We start from the raw sequence: 13417 nt of genomic DNA on the forward strand, positions 1-13417 counted from the left end.
AACTGTATGTGGTATTTGTTGTCAGCGCGACAAACATTTTGACGTCTCAAGTACTTGCCTCCCTGATTGTCCAGATAAATGTATGGCTGGATTAGGGCTCGTTGAGTTCTCCTTCAGTGTGAAAATTACGCAGCAATGAATAAATGAGTGAGTCACAGAGGTCTTAATCCCTTGTGACTTCTGCCATAAATGCATTATTATCTGCTAGACTATTTTACTTGACATTTCGGTTGTGGCATAGTGTCAAAAATGCCTTAAAAATGTTGTTGTTGTTGAATTCTTTTTTCAACGTTTTTTATTTATTTTTGGGACAGAGAGAGACAGAGCATGAGCGGGGGAGGGGCAGAGAGAGAGGGAGACACAGAATCGGAAACAGGCTCCAGGCTCCGAGCCATCAGCCCAGAGCCTGACGCGGGGCTCGAACTCATGGACTGCGAGATCGTGACCTGGCTGAAGTCGGACGCTTAACCGACTGCGCCACCCAGGCGCCCCTGTTGTTGAATTATTAAATCATTTTTTGTTTGCTTTCTTGGTATGTGAGAAAGGTCCACCTGGCACCTTGAGCCTTAAACCTAAACCATAAAGGAAGCATCACTATTAACTTCTTTCTAAAAAAAATAGTGCCTCTGGACAACTAATATTTATTGAGCCTTTACCATGTATTAGGCACAAGGTTTTATGTTTCGCATTCTTATTGAATCCTCATTGTAATCTATAGGTCAATAATATCTTTTCGCCATACTTTAGATTAAGAAGCTAGAACTTTCAGGGGCACCTGGGTGGCACAGTTGGTTAAGCAACCGACTTCGGCTCGGGTCATGATCTCAGTTTGTGGGCTCAAGCCTCCATGGGGCTCTGTGCTGACAGCCCTGAGCCTGGAGCCCACTTCCGATTCTGTGTCTCCCTCTCCCTCTGCCCCTCCCCCACTCGTGCTTTGTTTCTGTCTCAAAAATGAATACACATTAAAAAAAAAAAAAGCTAGAACTTTCAGAGATTGGTAATTTTCCCAAGGTTCTACAACTAATAAGCAGTGAAGATGTAACTCTACCCTTACCCATGCAGCCCCTGGACATGCCCTCCTAGCCAATGCTTTGCACGGCCCCTCTGACTGGGGCCCTGGGGAGTTAGTGTAGTTCAAAACCCAGAAAGCCGGTGCCTCCCACTTGCCACCTTCTTCTGCCTATTTTCTTCTTCCTCGCTCTCTTGACCTCGTTAACCCTCCCGTGTTAAAGCCAGTGAAAAAGGAGGAAGGCATGAATACAACTGCACCCCTATTTCTTCCTGCTGCTTCATAGCTAGCTATTTGAAATTCTTTGGTTCCTTTATTCAGGCATTTTTGTTTTAATGTTTATTTATTTATTTGGAGAGAGATAGAGACAGCATGAATGGGGGAAGGCAGAGAGGGAGAGAGAATCCCCAGCAGGCTCCGCGCTGTCGGCACAAAGCCTGATGGGGGGGTCCATCTCACATGGGGCCCAATCTCATGAACCTGAGCTGAAACCAAGAGTCAGAGGCTTAACTGACTGAGCCACCCAGGTGCCCCATGCTGGCATTTATCTGCCAAGCATGCAAAGATAGAGAAGACCCGCTCGCTGCCTTTCGCAGTTAAAGTCCATGCTCCAAAAAGGCTTGGAGAGGGGCTGTAATGGCAGCAGTTTCTAGCTACTTCAGCCATCGTAGGTATGATTGGATGTTCCCATCCTTTGTTTAAGGCCTGACAAAGTCCCATTACAGCTTCCTACTCGCAAAAATTTAGGCTACACCAGATGATTTAAATGGTGTCCAGCAAAGAGTAGAAGAGCCCTGAGGCCAAGGTCCATGAGTCTGGAGATAAGGTAAGAAACTGTATGTAAAACAAAAAAGGCAAGGCCAGGAAACAAGGTAGTAACCAAAGGAGAGGGACAAAAATAGGTAAAAACTTAGAATTCAGGAATAAGACAGAACTAGAAATTCTAAACTGGATGACTGGTCAAGAATCAGAAAGTCCGTGGGTAATGGAAAGGTCAAGGCATGCTAGGTATTTCGGGGTATGAACTGGCTAGAGCAGTGGGTAAATTCGTGTTGACGTGTCTCAGGGGGTGTTCAGAAATCAGAATTTTTTTTAATATTTATTTTTGGGGGAGTGCAAGCGGGGGCGGGGTTGGGGCAGAGAGAGGGGGACAGAGGATCTGAAGTGGGCTCTGTGCTGACAGGCTGACAGCAGTGAGCCCAATGTGGGGCTCGAACCCACGAACGGCGAGATCGTGACCTGAGCCGAAATCGGTTGCTCAACCGATGGAGCCACCCAGGTGCCCCCAGAAATCGGAAGTTTAATTTGGCACAACTACTGTCCCAGCCAAGAAGCAGGAGGAAATCTGAAGTCAAGGACCTGATCCGTTCAGTCCTTCTGGTGAGAACCAAAGAACCACATTAGGAGATTCCTCAAATAGGCTAATAGAAAATAGTGTTTTATTAGGACAGATACAGGCACTGCACATAGTTATGCTTTTCAGAAACTTCACTGAAAATGAGCACTAAGTAGAATAATGGTGTCTTCAAATTATTTTTCAACTGCAATTGTTCTTGTAATAACTAGAGTGACAGTATCAGTGTAACAAGATGATGTCTAAAGTAAGAAATGTCAATTTTAAACTGTAAGCCTATATACAGTATTGGTTTGCTCAGGCTGCTGTAACAAAGCAACAGAAACTGGGTGGCTTACATAATAGAAACTTATTATCTGACAAACAGTTCTGGAGCCTAGAAGTCTGAAACCAAGTTGTCAGAAGGGCTGGTCCCTTTCGATGGCTCTGAAGGATTCCACTCTTCTCCTTGACGGGTCGACAGCGCTCTGCTCCCCGTCTCTTCACATCTTCCTCCCCCTGTGTTTATTGTCTCTTTATTCTAACTTGCCCTTTTTATTTATTTTTTTCTTAGTGTTTATTTATTTTTGAAAGAGAGCGAGAGAGTGGGGAAGGGTAGTGAGAGAGGGAGACACAGAATCGGAAGCAGGCTCCAGGCTCTGAGCTGTCAGCACGGAGCTGGATGCAGGGCTCGAACTCACGAAGGTCATGACCTGAGCCAAAGTCGGAGGCTCAACCGACTGAGACACCCAGGCACCCCTAACTTGCCCTTTTTAAAGGAAACCAGTATATTGAATTAAGACCAATACTAAACACCTCACCTTAACCAAACTAATCATATCTAATGACCCAATTTCCAAATTAGATGACCTTCTGGGGACTAGACCTTAGGATGCCAACATGCCTTTTGTTTGGTTGTTTTGTTGTTATGCAGGTGGTTGGAGAAGAGGACGCAATTCAACCTATGATAGCCTACCTCATGCTGTCGGTCAGTCGCAGCTTTCCAGATAAGGCTATAAGTGAAATATATATATGAAGTACAAAATGTGCCGCCTGCCCCCATCCTTGCCTATGTGAATACAATTGACAAATCCAATCAGAAATTTATGAATAAAGCCCCATAATGTAAAAAGTCAGTTGAGTCCATTGGTATAAGTTTCCCTTCTAGGAAAGTGAAATGCATTTTAATCCCCAAATTTCACTTCGCCTCTTCCAACAATCCATTGCCTAGCGCCAACGCAACACCACGGCAAGACTATGACATTGAGTTACTCTGTTCTTTGGGTCCTCCCCTGGGAACGCAGAACAATACCCCAGAGTCCTACAGCTGAAGGAACAGAAGTTCTGGCCTGCAATGCAGATACCTTAACGATGAGTCCCCAAACAGTCATCAGCTTGAGTTTTTGACCGTGGCTGAAAACTTGTATCTGTAAGATTTCTCAACTTAGATGTTTTACTGTACACAACCATATCATTCAAACAAACGAAAAGTTGTTCTTTCATTTTATTTTTCTTTTCAGTACCCAGACTGCTTTCCATTGCCTACAAAACTTACAAAGATGCAACAAGCTGAATCCATCATTCAAACTACCCATCTGATACAAAAAAAAAGTGTGGGCATCCAAAGTGTCCTCTGAAAGAACGACATGTAAGCAGAGAGAAGCTGTTAACCTGGAGGCTTCATATTAAATGGGAAATGGAAACAGCAGAGCCAATTATAGGTACATTTCTGCTTGTTGAGGAGACTTCAAAATAGAAGCTTTTTTAAAAATCTGCCTCTAAAGATTTTCTTTTCAGTAAAACTGAAAAAAATATATGATAGGCCATATATAAAAAAGAACATCCATCCTGCCTGCCAAAGTAATCGTTCACTTCCCCTTCCCAGATTCCAGGCACAGGATAATTGCCTCTCGGAGATGCTGTGTTGTTTTAGGCGTTCTAAATAAACCTCTCTCCGGTGGCCCCTCTTAACAGCAGCACCCCCCAGGAACCCGCCATTGAGCCTTGAAACTGTAATTTGTTTCAGGCACTCCGAGCAAAATACATTGTCTCCCAAACTCTAAACTTGATAATTAGGTGTATTTAGTTAGAGTTAAAAATAAAATAAAGTGGAAAGTTATCCAGGTGCAAGTTATTAAACTGAAGAGATGGCAGAACAGAGCGGGGGACTCAGAAAGCAGACACATTTTTGGTGCACGTCACATGTTGCAGACACTTTGCTGAGTGCTTTATCCAACATACCTCTTACTTCTTCCCAGTGATCCATTTAGGTTTGTATTTTATGGATGTTGAGGGAACAGAAATGACTTATGCACCAAGTAAATGGTAGAAGTGGGAGTCAAACCCACATTTGTTTGAGTCCAAAGCTTACATTCCTTCCACTCATTTCCAGCAATTGAGGCATAGGAAGAGAATGTGCAGAGCATGCCAATTTAATTTTTTTAACCCATTGCATTCTGGTCCCTGGCGTCTTTATATCAGAATTCTGTCTCTGCTACATCTCACCCTGCACCCTTGACCCATAAAGCCTTTACAGGCATTCTAGTATCCATTCTTTAGGGCGTGCTATTCTTGCCTAGAATGTCCATTTCTGCTCCTCTCTCTCCGCAAGGTTCTTAACTGGGTGCAGTGACACTCTTCTAGGAGACGTGGGAAAGTCTGTACGGAGTTTATGGTTGTCATGATGATGGTGCTATAAGCACCGGAAGCTGGAGCTGCTTAGCAGTCTGCGAGGCCATGCCTCCTGGACAGCCCTGGACAGCAGAGAACCACTCTGTAAAATGTCTATTGAGCCCCACCAGGAGCATTGACCCTGAATGTCACTCATCCCTCCAGCACCACCACCTGCACGAAGTGGTTAATGTCCCATACCCTTGGACCTGAAATGATGTGCCCCTCCTCAGGAATTCAGAAAGTCTTCTCATGTGCGTTTAGTGCTAACGAGTTTGAATTTAATTGTTAGTTATCTTCTCTTATTGTTTTATGCTTCTTTAATCACAATCAAAACAGCAAATATTCATGTAGCTTATATAGCGTGAATTTGCCAGTCATTGCTTTCAGTGTTTTATTCATGCATTAACTCACTTAATCCTCCCAGTAACACTACGGAATTTTTTTTCTCATTTTACAGACAGAAAAACTGAGAACAGAGAGATTACTTAACCTGCATGGAGTCACAGGATTCACAAGTATTGAGCGCTATGATTCAAACGCAGAGATTTTGGCTCCAGACTCTGATTCTTTTAACTTCCAAATTTGATAGCCTTTCCAGAGAAACATGTCCTGAGTGCCTACTACAGACCAAACACAAAAATAAAACTTTAGTTTTTAGAAAACATCAATAAAACTCTGGAGTAATATACAGAAGTAGCTGGGATACTTAACCCAGCTAAAGGGGATAAGGAAGGTCTCCCAGAAGGATGAACTAAAATCTGGAGCATCTTCAGGGCAAGAAGCAATGGAAAATGAGGCTGGAGAGTCAGCAGAGACAGATCACAGCGGAGTCGCATCAACTAGCTTACGCCTAATCTTGCAGTTAGGAGCTTTTAATCGAGTGGTTACCCACTGACGTAAGAGTTTTGCCAATATTACCCTGGCATCTGTGCGAACATGATGTGAGGAGAATCAGATCGACAACAGGGACGGCGATTAGGAGGCTGTGTTGTGCAGGGTAAAAGATGTGGTCGAGGATGGTGGTAACCATGACGATGATGGCACGTGCTTGCCTGAACGAGGGCATCACTACCTCTGCCACGGCCTGAAGTGGACTGTTCTCTCCAGGCCACGTTGAATCCCCCACCTTTCGTCCACCTTCCTTCGGTATCCACCTGCTACAGCCCCGCATGGCCCCTACAACTTTGCTTGGATAAGTGGATTGCAAATCAAGCTTGTAGTTCTTATACTCAAACGGAGAGACGACGTCATGTACGGAGGTGAACATTCAGCCAGGGATCGTAGCATCTGGATTCAGTTCTGGTGTTGCTTTTGATTACTTGTGTCTCTTAACATCTAGGAATATATTTCATTATCCGTACAAACAGGGGCACTTTTGGAAAGGCCAGAAATAGAGAAGGTGTCCATAGCTTTTTCAGGGATGAATGTTACCTATCTCCTGAATACTAAATGGTTATTTTATTATAATCCTGGGAAGTCTTTAAATGTCTTTTTCTTATTTTGAAAGAGACACCTCCGTTTTATCATTTTGCCTAAAACAAGCTTACAGTTATTACCTTTAAATCTGCAAACTAGCCAGGCTGTGCCCTTGGTTCACTTCTTTGGAAATTCTATGGAAGTCAGTGGCATGTGGAAATGATTATCTGACAGCTGAGCCTGGCCTGTGTTCCTGTGTGATTAGCATGGCGGGAGGCCAGATAGAACTTGGGAAGCAAAGGGCTGTATTTGCATGAACAGTGCCCCTGGAACGTAAATTTTAAAGGGGATGCATGAGGGAAATAATGACTCCAACAGACCCGTCTCGTCCTCTGTTTTCATCTTCACCTACCAAGCACCCTTTGCTGTAAAGATACAAGATATCTGTTGCATATGTACATATATATATATTTTTTTCATATATATATATGAAGGGAGGGGTTGGGGGTGGGGGGGTGGGTGTGTTTTCTGTGCTTGGTGTGTTAGTCTGTGACGTCTGTCTGTGTTGGGTGCTGTGTATGTCTCTGTTTCAGGCAAGATGAGGACTGGAAGGGATCCCCAGGGAAGTCACATAGCAGGTAAATATCTCAAGACTTAGCACGGTTTTCATACTTAGCAGTTTATGCACCTGTGTTCCCATGTGTATTGTGTGTGACTGCAGCCCGGAGTCTGTGTGTTCTCACTCTGTACTCAGCGTGATGTTTGGCACACAGAAAGAGATCAAAATTTGTTGAGTTTCTTGTGATCAAATCCGCCCCAATTTTGCTAATCAGTTTGGAGCGATTGCTTCTTCTTTTTGTATGCGGCTCTGGGAATTTCTCTCAAGCAAGGAAAATAAAGTGGTTTTTGATATATATGGCAGAGAGAGCGTTAATCCTAAGATGGAGGGGTCTTTGCAAACTCAAGAGCACTCACTGGGGAATAAAAATTCACTGAAAAAGGAATTCAAATAACTTATAAGTAGATTTAAACATTTTCAAACTCCCGGCAATCAGAGATGCAAAATAATACAATATGATGCTATTTCATCCATCAAAATGCCAAAGATTAAAATCTAAAGATGATGCTCAGAATTGGTAAAGATGCAAAAAATAGATACTCTTACACAGGCCGGGTGTAAGTGGAAAGTGATTCAATCTTTCTGGAGGGCCTCTGGTAACATTGTCACAAGTCTCAAATATCTCCTTTTAACCTGTATTTCCATTTTCAAGAATTTATTAAGTGGAAGTGATAAGACATGTGAAGAAAGGTTTCTGTACAAGGATATCCATCGCATTACATATAAAAGCAAAAACAGAAAACATAAAGGAAATAACCTAAATGTTAAACAATAAAGATTCAGGTATAAAAGTATATTGCACATAAAATGTAGTAATACCATTGGAAAATATTCATGATAAAATATTAAATAAAAATAATGTATAAGACTACATATATAGGGGTGCCTGGGTGGCTCAGTTGGTTAAGCATCCGACTTCAGCTCAGGTCATGACCTCAAGGTTTGTGGGTTCAAGCCCCACATCCGGCTCTGTGCTGACAACTCAAAGCCTGGAACCTGCTTCGGATTCTTTGTCTCCCTCTGTCTCTCTACTCCTCCCCTGCTTGTGCGCTCTCTCTCTCTCTCTCTCTCTCTCTCTCCCTCTCTCTCCCTCTTTGTATCAAAAATAAATAAATACACATTAAAAAAAGACTACATATATAATGTACAAAATATTATATAACTGCTTCAATTTGGGCAGTGGTTAGGTGATTTAAATTTTTTTGACATTTTTATATTCTCCAAATTTTTAATATGAGAGCATGTGTTCCCTGTGTGTCTGTGTATGTTTAATCTTAATTTTTAACAGTTGCCGCTATTGAATATGTATTACAAAAAGAATAAAGTTTGTTGAGAATCTGTTAAGATTTTGGAAATCCTGAATGTTCAATGTACTACCTCTAGATATTTATTCAGGAGAGAAATGCCATAATTTCCCTCTTTTCTTCTACTTCCTTGGACAGTTCCTAATGCTTCAGTTGCTTGCTGAGTATCAAGTCAGCTAACATTTTTTCACTGTCAGACACTACTACTAAATGCATTATTTTGTCTTTTTTTTTTTTATACTTAGGTATTTCATCTGTTTGATGTGGTTGCAAACGGCACTGTTTTCTTAATTTCTCTCTCTGATAGTTTGTGATTAGCGTATAGAAATGCAACTGATTTTTATGTATTGATTTTGTATCTTGCAAGTACTGAATTCATTTATTAGTTCTAAGAGTTTTTTTGTGGATTCTTTAGTTTTCTACACATAATGTCGCGTCATGTGCAAACAGAGACAGCTTTATTCCTTCCTTTCTGATCTGGATGCCTTTTATTTCTTTTTCTTGCCTAATTGTTCTGGCCAGGACTTCCAGTACTATGTTGGAAAAAAGTTCTGAAAGTGAGGGGCACCTGGGTGGTTCAGTCGGTTAAGTGGCTGACTTCAGCTCAGGTCATGATCTCATGATCTGTGGGTTGGAGCCCTACATACAGCTCAAAGCCTGGAGCCTGTTTCAGATTCTGTGTCTCCCTCTCTCTCTGCTCCTCCCCAGCTCATGCTCTGTCTCTCTCTGTCTCTCAAAAATGAATAAATGTTAAAAAAAATTTTTTTAAAGTGCTGAGAATGAGTATCCGTGTCCTTCTCCTGATTTTAAAGGAAAAGCTTTCAGTTTTTCACCATTAGGTCTGCTGGTAGCTGTGGGCATGTCATAAGTAGCCTTTATGTTAGAGCTACATTTCTCCTATACTCAAGTTGGTTGAGAGTTTTTCTCATGAATCAATGTTGAATTTCATCAAATGCTTTTTCTACATCTATTGAGATGACCATATCATTTTTATCCTTCATTTTGTTAATGTGGTTTTTCACAGTGGTTGATTTGCTGATGCTGAACATCCTTGCATCCCTGGAATAAATTCTACTTGATCATTTTTTTTGTCTTTAACCAAGTGATTGTTTTTTATTCTAAATAATACATGCTCATAGAAGTTTTTTAAATATTGAAATGTGTAAAGAATAAAGTAAAAATTTCCTATGAACTCACTTTCAAGTTGTTTTACTGTTGATTTTTTGTTTCTTTTCAAAACTTTCTACATTTGTTGCATACAACTGACAATATTTTTAATAATATTTATTGGACATGCCTGTATTCTAAATTTTTCTCTAGGCACTGGGGAGACATTGGAATTAAGTGTACTCCCATCCCTTAAAGACTTTTGATTTTAGTAGAGTAACAAATAAAAATTAAAAAAAAATATATAAAATAATATTAGGAAATAAGTGCTAGGAGCAAACAATAAAGCAGGATAGGAGAATAATAAGTAATGGGAAGGACGGTATTAGTTAAGGGGGTCAGAGATGGCTTTCTTGAGGAGGTGTTTTGTGCACAGCGTGAATGAGTTGAAGGACCACATTCTTAACGGGGAGACAAGCCTGTCTGGCAGAGGGAAAATGGATGTAAAGTCCATGAGGCAGAAGCCAAGGTGGCACGCTCCAAGAGCACCAGAGGGGTCAGTGCAACTGGAGTAGAGGCCATGAGGACAAGAGCAAGAGAAAATGAGGTCAGAGGAGCATACAGATCATAGAGAATTTGCTAAATTCTTTGGATTTCATTCTAGTGTTGTGTGAAGTCACTGGAGCATTTAGCAGAATGATGTGATATGATTTGCATTTTTAAAAAAAAATTTTAATGTTTGGGAGGGGGGACAAAACAGAAGAGACTCATAAATATGGAGAACAAACTGAGTGTTGCTGGAAGGGTTGTGGGAGGGGGGATGGGCTAAATGGGTAAGGGGCACCAAGGAATCTACTCCTGAAATCATTGTTGCACTATATGCTAACTAATTTGGATGTAAATTTAAAAAAAACTAAAAAATAAAATTAAAAAAATAAAATAAAATAAATAAAATAAAAATAAAAAATAAAATAATATTTTTCTTAGTGCTAAATGAAGAATCAGCTTTATATCTCTGGCCTTTAAAATGGGCTCATACTGCCAAGAATGTTATTTAGTGCTTCAGATGGGAGACAACTTTGAGAACCACTAAGTCCATAAGAAATGTTATCTGATACACATACATGTGTATACATGCATATATATATAAGGAACATATTTCTGCCTACAAAAATATTGGAAGTCTGAATAGTTTTAGCTATGTATTCTCCTTGCATATTGCATTCCCTAATAAATTTGCCATAAGGAACATGAATTGGCTTATCTATACAGTGATTTATAATAAAAGGAGAGAACATCTGATTTGTCTCAGCTTTTGAAATAAAGCACATTTTTATTAAGTTGTGCTTGACAGAAGCAGTTACAATTTGGCACTACTGGGAACCTTTTCTTTCTCTTACAGATTTTATTGACATATTGGGATGGATTTATCTTTTTACTGAAGGGTAATTGTCAGAGCAATTATGGGCTGTGGTTATTTGTGAATTTCTTTACCCTGACTTTCGACTATTTGCGCATGAACTTTAATATATAAATAAAAATTAAATTTATTTAGTAAAGATTGGTCTTCATTCAAAACATTGATTTCTCCCTCATAATTTCACTGAGTACAATTGATCCAAGGTATCTTTACTTTGACTATATCCTTGATTTTAGGATAAACACGACACAGCTATCTCCAGAACTTGGAGAAGAATCTGTTACCAGGTCAGTCTGACTTTTCAGGCTGGCGATGTCACCCTGGACTCTTAATGGAGAAGGAATGTCTCATAATTAAATGACAGACAGATTTGGATTCAAATCTTGGATTATTTTTGTTTATTTCACAGTAAAATAAATTAAAAAAAAAAAATGATGACACCAAGCATGAACCAGTACATGTGGAAGTACCTAGAAAGATGCTCAGTAGAGGTTAGCTTAATTTTTTCCCTTATCATTGTCTTTCTTTGCCCCCACCTTCTTCCCAACAAAACAAACAAGGATTGTATTTTTGTTGTCTTGTAAAAACAATTCAAAGATAATTATTTATATTCTCATTGCATATGAACATCTCCCATTTCTTTACCATCTGTACTCCCATTACTCTCTGGGTAAGTAAATGTTTATCCCTTCTCATTTCTCCTATTTGATTTAAAAATGTAGTCCCCTCTTTTTAGGAACCAAGAAAATATACATTATCAGCTACGGTGGAAATATGACTAGCTGCGGAGTAGTCATTTCGTAGTAAAGTATGGTTTATTGGGTGAGGACCCCTCACAACTCCTTGTGCTTTCCTTTAAAGACCCTGGTGAATTGTCATGGACATTGTTCCCAATGGGCAGATATTTCTCATTATCTAGCGTTGTGAGCCACTGTTACTTCCAAACTGAAGCATAGAAAAAGGCCTCTTTGATTCCCATATTTCTCTAGAGGAGGCAGATGTTAGGTGGAGAATCACAAGCTGGAGGCAACATAGATTTCTAGGTCACTTCAGGAAGGATGGCTGTCTCTGAGTCATTGGAGGAGCAGAACGCTCTGCATGAGAAAGAAGTAGATTCGCGTTGGGTTCACTCTTAAAGAGTCTGGGGTCATATCATAGACGACAAGCCAATCTGTATTCACTAAAGCTATAGATGAAAAAATTCATTTTATTTGTCAAGCTGATTAGTTCACTCAGAAAACTGTCACTAATTATTATATTGGGCCAGGAATTGTGTTCGATGCTGTGAAGGATGAAAGAGAAATGAACAAAGCCTGGAACTGGCTCATAGGAGCTGATGGGTCTAGTAGCACCACCATCTTGTGTCATTGGTTTATTAACAGTCTTTCAAAGTATCTGTACACACTTAATTTCACTTGGTTTTCACAAAAGACCTATTAATTTACATTTCACAAATGAGTAAACCAAGACCCAAATCCATAGGGCAATTAAGTGAGAAACACAGAACTTAAATGAGGTCTTCTGATTTCTGCCTACTCGGATGTGCCCGCCAAACTCTAAACTTCTGTGAATGAGCTGTCCTTGTAAGCAGTCAGGAACCCAAAAGAAGGCATGTTGGAGGGAGGAACAGAGTGTGTTGTGCTCAGAGATTTTGCCACTTGGGGACTGCAGCTTTGAGGGTGAACACAATACCATAAGAAAGGTCTCTTTACAATAATGAAGTTGTTTGTTCGTTTGTTTGTTTTTTTCCCCTCATTAACAGGGGTGTGGAGGAATAAGAAAGACACCTAAGAACCGGGGCTTCAATTTCATTTCTCATTATATATAGAACTCCTGGATGGGACATTTGCCAAATAAATTTTTAAATACTATAATACTGTATTATAATTTGCCTTTAAATAATTATTTTACATCTTAAAATCATTAATGAAGAATTAAATTATTATGTAATTTATCCCTTATTCCACTAACTACCCTACTAATCCCACTAATATGTAACACTTTTCTGTTTCCTAAGTCATTTCATGACATGACACACACATACATATTCTTGTTTTTAAGTTAGAAGTAAAAACTGTATGAATTAAATATCATCGAAGATATAAAGCCTACAAAATTATGAACTTGTGAATACAGAAAATGTGCATTGTTATCACATATATTCTGAATGCTTAGCAAGTGTTCATTAAATATTTATTAAATCAGTGCATGATAAATAATAAGTAAATGACTGCATAAAACAGGGGCACAAGAACTATACCTATAACACATTTGGAGAGCAATTAGAGACTGAACACTGAAGATTATATTTTAAAGGAAAGAAACATCAAGCAGAAGGGAAAAGGGTATGAGCTGAAGCAACCGGGGATATCCTGAGAGGTTAACTTAAATGTGAATCTTTAAGTCTCCATCTAAAAATTCAGCTCAAATATTTGAAATTAATTCTATTGTAGTCAGTATTATTTTGTTTCTGTTTTTATTTTACCCCATCTTATCTTTCTGCTCTGTAAAAGATAATATAAATGAGTTACATATA

The 13417-nt window shown here is 39.8% G+C and overlaps 1 long non-coding RNA gene across 1 annotated transcript; it reads left to right on the forward strand.

Moving 5' to 3' along the window:
• Window positions 1–266: 266 nt before the first annotated feature.
• Window positions 267–6874, forward strand: LOC128313961 (uncharacterized). The gene is made up of 3 exons (XR_008295173.1): window positions 267–2389; window positions 3863–4063; window positions 5473–6874. It is a non-coding gene; the product is annotated as an uncharacterized LOC128313961 (long non-coding RNA).
• The last annotated feature ends 6543 nt before the right edge of the window (window positions 6875–13417 follow it).

This window comes from Acinonyx jubatus, chromosome A1 (assembly GCF_027475565.1).
Source record: "Acinonyx jubatus isolate Ajub_Pintada_27869175 chromosome A1, VMU_Ajub_asm_v1.0, whole genome shotgun sequence".
Lineage (NCBI taxonomy): Eukaryota > Metazoa > Chordata > Mammalia > Carnivora > Felidae > Acinonyx > Acinonyx jubatus.